Raw genomic sequence first — 8,357 nt, 5'->3', positions numbered from 1 at the left:
GTTTATCCTTCTCTGATCTATTTATCATCTATCATCTCTCTGTCCATCTGTAATCATCAAACTATCATTATCAATTATCTGTCATCTTCCTATTTATCATTGTGTCTTTCATCATTTATTTAAGAGCTCATGTATTTTGTGGGTTCTAGGATCAGAATAAAGCAATTCAATTATCAGCCCCTTCTGCTCAGTGGTAAAGAATCCACCTGCAATGCAGGAGACTCGGGCTTGATCCCTGGGTCAGGATGATCCCCTGGAGGAGGGCATGGCAACCCACTTCAGTATTCTTGCCTGGAAAATTCCATGGACAGAGAAGCCTGGCAGGCTACAGTCCATGGGGTCACAAAGAGTTGGACACAACTGAGTGACTTCACTTTCACTTTTCAAGGCAAAAGTATTAAGGATGATAGAAGTTTCAGTAATTTAAAAAATTTTCAACTCTTTAGCACAAAACGTGTATGCTAGTCATTCGGTCATGTCTGACTCTTTTCACCCCATAGACTGTAGCCCACCAGACTCCTCTGTCCATGGAATTCTCCAAGCAAGAATACTGGAGTGGGTAGCCCTTCCCTTCTCCTGGGAATCTTCCTGACCCAGGGATTGAATCCAGGTCTCCTGCATTGTAGGCAGATTCTTTACCATCTGAGCTACCACATAGGACAAAGTACTTTCCTATGTAAAATACTTTGAATTGTATGGTATTCTGTCCAATACATAGGACAAATTATTTCTCTGTGCAGTTTGATGTATTCCTTACTGGCAAGTGAAGCTGAACTTCTTCATGCAGGTCAAAGACTAGGACTCAAACTCTTCCAATGTAAATTTACAAGCATAGGTTGTTGGTGACCCAGGGAGTCAACGTATATGTGGTTCTGTCACTAAAATTAACTTAATTTTTAATTGCATTGAAACTTCCAACCTAATTTAGAAACTAGAAACTGAGTCATTCTCACTTGATTAAGTAGAATGTTATTCTTTTAAAGTTGATCTGTATATATTATATTAAAAGGTTTATTTAGGAATTTTAGAGATCAAATCTAAAATGCTAACTCCTTGCTTGTATTTTAGCCTCAAAAATTAATTTATCTATTTAATACTTAAAGTGTTTTCATATCAAAGAGAATTTCTGATGTGGGGGTGAGCAGTGTGAGATCAGAGAGAGAGAGACTGAGGGGAAAAGGACAAGATAATTATGAAGGAAAACATTTGGGAGAAAGGAACTGTAGGTCTAAGCATAATAGAAAATCAAATGGGAGTCAATAATGTGGTAAGACAATTAATGATGAAAAAATATCCATGAACTATACTCAAGAAATATAAATATTTTCCTCTGCTATATTTAACATCACTTAAATGTTTCCAGAAGGCTGTTCCTGTTAGGCTTTATTTGCTTACAATGGTTTATAACGTTTATTTTTGCGGAGAACCAGAGCCACTCAACCAGTTCTGCCTGGATCTCCATGGAAGTAGTCAACAATGTTACCGAGTTTATATTTTTAGGACTTTCCCAAGATCCTGGCGTGCAACTGATACTCTTTGCTCTGTTCCTCCTCTTCTACACGGTGATCCTGGGGGGAAACCTTCTCATTTTGCTCACGGTTTTCTCTGATCCCCGGCTTCACACACCCATGTATTTCTTCCTCAGTAACTTGTCCTTTGGGGACATTGCCTATTCCTCAGCAACAGCACCTAAGATGATTGCAGACTTTGTTTCTGAGAAAAAGATTATTTCCTACTGGGGCTGTGTAACTCAGATGTTTGCCTTCCACTTTTTTGGTTGTGCTGAGGTTTTTGTTTTGACTGTCACGGCTTTCGACAGTTATGCTGCCATCTGCCAGCCGCTCCGTTATCCCACCACCATGAGTTCCACTGCTTGCACTGTGCTGGCATCACTGTCCTGGCTGGGAGCCCTGGCCCACTCCTTTGTTCAGACCCTCCTGACCTTCCAGTTACCCCTCTGCAGCTCTCAGATCACTGACCACTGCTTTTGCGATGTCCGCGCTGTTCTAACCTCGCTGCGCTGACACAGCCTGGTAAACACGCCGGTGACTGCCGCTCGTGGCCTCGTCCCCGGGGGGTTTGCTCATCTTCTGGCCCCGACACAGTCGTGTCACTTCGTCTTCGGAAGCAGTCGGCTGAGGGCCGGCGCGGGGCTCTCTCTACCTGTGGGTCTCGCTTCACTGCAGTAACTTTCTTCTTTGCCCTTGTATCTTTATTTACCTCCGTCCATCCAGCACTTTCCCACTGGATGAGGCAGTGTCTGCGTTCTATACTGCCATCACCCCAGTGCTAAACCCACTCATCCACACTCTGAGGAATAAGGATGTAGAGAACGCCATGAGTCGGGTGTGGAATCACAGAGTCTCCTTGAAGGAAAAGCAGAAGGCATAGTTTGTCAGAATTACAACATCAGAATTAGGTGATACCTTCTAAGGCCCTTAACTTATTAATACTTTAAAGGAATGGTCTCTAACATTCAACTATGTCATATTTCTTTTTTAAAGGGGAATAATTTGAGGCTATTTCATCTTTCTGCTTCTAGGTGAGCAAAACTTAAACCTTTCCATACTGGCTAGGCTTATCCTCGCTTATTTCTAGAGTGGAAGAGTAAACGTTTCTGCTCATATCTCATTTAAGTACTTTCAGTTCAGTCAGTTCAGTGCAGTTGCTCAGCCGTGTCCGACTCTTTGTGACTCCATGAATCATAGCACGCCAGGCCTCCCTGTCCATCACCAACTCCGGGAGTTCACTCAAACTCATGTCCATCGAGTCGGTGATGCCATCCAGCCATCACATTCTCTGTCGTCCCTTTCTCCTCCCGCCCCCAATCCCTCCCAGCATCAGAGTCTTTTCCAGTGAGTCAACTCGTCGCATGAGGTGGCCAAAATATTGGAGTTTCAGCTTCAGCATCAGTCCTTTCAATGAACACCCAGGACTGATCTCCTTTAGAATGGACTGGTTGGATCTCCTTGAAGTCCAAGGGACTCTCAAGCATCTTCTCCAGCACCACAGTTCAAAAGCATCAATTCTTCGGTGGTCAGCTTTCTTCACAGTCCAACTCTCACGTCCATACATGACCACTGGAAAAACCATAGCCTTGACTAGACGGACCTTTGTTGGCAAAGTAATGTCTCTGCTTTTTCATATACTATCCCTTCAATTAAAATCCAACACTCTTAAGATATAATTCAATAGTTTAGAATGGAGTTACAAGAAAAAACTATCTCTGAGGAATTGGATAATTTCTCCTTAAAAAAAATCCATCTTCCTAGGAGCTGCCTTCCTTTTCCCTCTCTCTCTCCCTCCTCTTTCCCTGCTGTTTTTCCTTTTTATCCTTCCCTCTGCCCTCCTTTATCTGACCCTCCTTTGTTTCCCAAAATCAGGCAGTAAACCTCCCATGTGGAGGCAGGACAACCTTACTGCCAGAGACGGGAATCCAGGTGAGAGACCTGTGTGAACAAGCCGATTGCTTTAAGTGACTGCCCCAAGTCCAGACTGAATTTAGATTTCACTAACTAAGCAATGGCAAGCCACTCCAGTACTCTTGCCTAGAAAATCCCGTGGATGGAGCAGCCTGGTAGGCTGCAGTCCGTGGGGTCGCTAAGGGTCGGACACGACTGAGCGACTTTACTTTCACTTTTCACTTTCACACATTGGAGAAGGAAATGGCAACCCACTCCAGTGTTCCTGCCTGGAGAATCCCAGGGACGGGGGAGCCTGGTGGGCTGCCGTCTATGGGGTCACACAGAGTCGGACACGACTGAAGTGACTTAGCAGCAGTAGCAGCAACTAAGCACCCCAGAGAAGGCAATGGCAAGCCACTCCAGTACTATTGCCTAGAAAATCCCATGGATGGAGGAGCCTGGTAGGCTGCAGTCCGTGGGGTCGCTATGGGTTGGACACGACTGAGCAACTTCACTTTCACTTTTCCCTTTCACACAATGGAAAAGGAAATGGCAACCCACTCCAGTGTTCTTGCCTGGAGAATCCCAGGGACGGGGGAGCCTGGTGGGCTTCCGTCTATGGGGTCACACAGAGTCGGACACGACTGAAGTGACTTAGCAGCAGCAGCAGCAGAAGGGTATATCCCCCTTTCTGACAATTTGTCATTGAGTCGCTAAGTCATATCTGACTCTTTGCAACACCACGGGCTGTCCCTGACAATATTTAGGAATAAATTTAACCATGAAAGATCTGTACACTTCAAAGTGTAAGACATTCATGAAAGATATTGAAGATACAGTTAAGTGGAAAAATAATTCCATATTCACAGATCAGAAGACTAAAATGTCTTTAACATATTGTTAAGATGTCCATATTACCCAAAGTGATCTACAGATTAAACATAGTCCCTATCCAAATTCCAGTGGTATTTTTTATTTTTTTTACAGAACGAGAAAACACAAGTCTAAAATTCTTTTGGAACCTTAAGAGAGAGTGAATAGTTTAAAAATCTCCAGGAAGAAGAAACTGGCAGCCTCATACTTTCTGATTGCAAACTATATACAAAACTATGGTAATCAAAACAATATGATATTGATACAAAAACAGAAACGGATCCGTGGAATAGAACAGAAAGCTCAGAAACAAACCCGTGTATATATGATGAACTGATTTTTGAAAAAGCACCAAGAATATACAATGAAAAAAGAAGAGTGTCTTCCGTAAATGGTGCTGGAAAACCTGGATAATCCACATTCAAAGGAATGAAACTGGGCCCCTATTTTATAAAACTTAGAGTTTCATATTCAAGATCTTAGGTGAAACTACCAATGGCGCACTATATTGTCAGTACTAGGGCTCTGGAGTCCAGGGGAATTACACTTTTAGTTGTGAAACTGTGATTTATAATGAAAAATATACACTTGTCTTTGTCTTCACTTCTGACACAGAGCTCCTAAAACCCTTGGAATTTCCTGGTAATGAAAGCTGTAAAGTGTTTTTGTTATGCTAATGAAATATGATGACATTGCATTTAATGAGCTGACTTTTGGAAAGCACCCATAAACAGGATGGGGCTGATTGCCAGGAGAACCAACCTTGTGATGAAAGAGCTGGAACTTCCATGTCTCACTCCTTGGCCTCGGATAGGGGAGAGGTCTGGAGGCTGACTCAGTCAACAGTGGTCAATTATTTAATAAATCATGGCTATGCAATGAAGCCTCCACAAAAGCCCAGAAGGATTAGGTACAGAGAGCTTATAGGTTGGTGAACATGCAGCGGTGCCTCAAGAGGGCCTCTCTGGAAAGGGCAAGAAAACCCTGCTCCCTTTCCTCCTAGCCTGTCATATGTATCTCTTCCATCTGGTTGCTCCTAAGTTATAACTTCTATAATAAACCATAAACCAGTGTCAGTAAAGTCAGTTTTTTTGAGTACTGAGAGTCACTCCAGCAAATTAACTGAAACCAGGGAGGGGGTCATGGGGACCTTTAATTTATTGCTGGTTGGTCAGAAGCACAGGTTACACTCAATTGACATCTGAGCTGTGTGCGTGTGGAAGATCAGCCTTGTTAAGATGAAACCCTTAACCTATGGGATATGCCTTCTCAGGATAAATAGTGTCTGAACTGAGTTAAATTGTAGGAACACTCAGCTGGTTTTCAGAGCATTGTGTGTTGAATGTGTCAGGGTAAACCTTCTCCACACACAAATATCAGAATTTGGTGATCAGGACAGCGAAAGAGTAATGCTGTATGTCGTCACCTTCCTTCCAATTAGATTTTATGTCCTTGAATAATTAAATGAGGTGTGTGTGCATGCTTAGTTGTGTCCAGCTCTTTGTGACCCCACAGACTGTAGCTGGCCACTCTCCTCTGTCCTTGGAATTTTCCAGGTAAGAATACTGGAGTGGGTTGCCCTTTCCTACTCCAGGGGATTTTCCTGACCCAGGAATTGAACCCTCAGTAACCTGCGTCTCCAATTTTGCAGGCAGATTCTTTTACAGCTGAGCCACCAGGAAAGCCTACTAAAATTAGGAGCATAAGCTAAAGCTCAGTGTATGTATGTATGGTATGTTTACTTAAGCTTTAGCCCACCTGAAAAGTTTGTAGTTCCTCAACACATTTTTAAAAATTTTGAGTTTGTCTTTTGTTTAGTGTTTTATTTTATTTTTTAAATTTATTTATTTATTTTTTTTTGTTTAGTGTTTTAAAGTGCTTCTTTAACTTAATAAAATATAACTTTTTAAATTTATGTAGGTATAAGGCATAAAGGGCTTCCCCTGTGGTTCAGTAGTAAAGAATCTGCCTGCAACGCAGGAGCCTCAGGTTCCTTCCCTGGGTGGGGAAGATCACCTGGAGGAAGGCGTGGCAGCCTGCTCCATTGCTCTCGCCTGGAGAGTTCCAGAGACAGAGAACCTGGCGGGCTTCCATCCACAGGGTCACAGAGCTGGACAAGACTACAGTGACCGAGCATGGACACATACGGCACAAGATCTAATTTCACTTTTTCAAAAGTGGTCAGCGAGCTGTTTCAACACAACTCATTAAATTATTTGTCATCTCCTAGTTAATTTGAGGCCAAAATCTATTGTGCTGACTAATGAATTTTATTATTTCTCAGATAGGTTACTGTATTTATTCCTTTAATAGTTCTTTCTACTTTGATGACAATGCCACATGATAGTTTATTTTTTGCATTACAAAATATCTTGATTTTTTAGTATATTTCTTTTCAGATTTGAAGTTTGGAATAATTCTTTCAGTATCCCCAAAATATGTCCAGTATGCTTTGTACTGTTTATATATTAAGAAAAATTATCATTTTTCAGTATTACTTTTGTCTATTCAAGACTATTTATCTCTTTCTATTTATTCAAATTATTCATGTATTCTAGCAGAAACTGTCATTTAGTCATATAAGTCCTTTGTGCTTTTCAAATTAGGCATATATTTTGCTTATTAATTTTCATGCTGAGGTTGGTTAAAATATTGCAAATTTTAGAGTCTGCAAATATAATTAGAAATAAAAATGGATATCTACTCTCATGTTTGTCAGTCAAACTTTGTAAGAATATTTAGCAAAGCAACAACATAAAAGATACTGTTTGTAAAAGTGGGAATTGAATTATTTGTATAATGATGCAAGCCTAAAGCTTTCTTTTTAATAAAAAAATTGTTTGAGCATTTTTCTACATGTATTGTCTTTTGTTTAAACTTTCACACTTTTCTTTTCCATTGTTCCTAATTGCTTTTCTATTAATCTCATACTACTTATTTTATTCTAATTCAATCTCAAACAAGGACTTAAGTACTTAGACTCTATATCCTGCTTGGATGTCTTTATAGCTTTCTTCTCAAAAATATACCTGAAGAACCAATTTTGGCAACTAGTCCAGGTTGCAGGGACTGGCATGATTTAAATTTGAGTACTCCTACTTTGTTATTGATCTGTCTTTCTCTTATCTCAACTGCTGAACTCATTACTAAGCAAATCTGACACAAGAAAGATGAGTCTTCCAGCCTGCCTTACAGTCACAATCCTTCCTCCCACAACTTACACTTATGGCACCATACCTGTACAGACTAGATATGATCTACCTCTAACTTTTCCTAATTTGTTACTGGAATTATGTTACTGTGATTGTTTTTCCTTCAAAGAACATTTGGAAGGGAAAGAGGATGATGACTCAGGTTCTCTGGTCCAGGGCAACTGCCATGAATTCTTCAACTGGTCTCTATTTCATGAAGCAGTCCTAGGGCTTGCCACATGCTAAATTTTAGGTAGATTTTTAACACAGTCAATTTGGTAGTGTTTCCTTGTTAATCAATGTTTATTCTCACTTGAATTTGGAATATATTATCTTTAGTCTTATTGACACTCTCATTATTTCTTTTGTTTTTTCATTGTCATGGTTACAATTTATGCCTCTCATATGCACCAGACTCTGCTGGACTTGTGACATATGACTTTTCAATTTTACTTCGTAACAAATCTATATGTTCTTAGCATCTCTAGTTCTCAGATAAGAAAAATTAAGTTCTAAGAGATATTAACTTGCCCAATGAAATGGAGTTAGGAAGTCTTCTAAAAAAAAAAAAGATGGAAAGAAGCATTTTTTTCTACTATTTTTGTGATCATTTATTTTTGTCAGAATTGATAGGTAACCTGACACTTTTATTATTTCGTATATTCATGTACCTTTACTAAAAATTTGGAAGAAAGTGAAGTGTTTTTCAACTATTTAAAACAAAGTTTTTGAAAATTTCTGTGGGGCTTCCCTGGTGGCTCAGAGGTTAAAGCGTCTGCCTCCAATGCGGGAGACCCGGGTTTGATCCCTGGGTCGGGAAGATCCCCTGGAGAAGGAAATGGTAACCCACTCCAGTATTCTTGCCTGGAGAATCCCATGGACGGAGAAG

At 40.6% G+C, this 8,357-nt stretch overlaps 1 pseudogene; it reads left to right on the top strand.

Annotated features, from left to right (window-relative positions):
• The first annotated feature begins 1,460 nt into the window (after nt 1-1,460).
• LOC129556731 (olfactory receptor 4S2-like) lies at nt 1,461-2,391 on the top strand (annotated as a pseudogene).
• Nucleotides 2,392-8,357: the final 5,966 nt, after the last annotated feature.

This window comes from Moschus berezovskii, chromosome 9 (assembly GCF_049115385.1).
Source record: "Moschus berezovskii isolate FMDL1 chromosome 9, NW_MosBer_1.0, whole genome shotgun sequence".
NCBI lineage: Eukaryota > Metazoa > Chordata > Mammalia > Artiodactyla > Moschidae > Moschus > Moschus berezovskii.
Note: the sequence above shows the minus strand (reverse complement) of the source record. Positions and strands in the feature narration are given on the sequence as shown.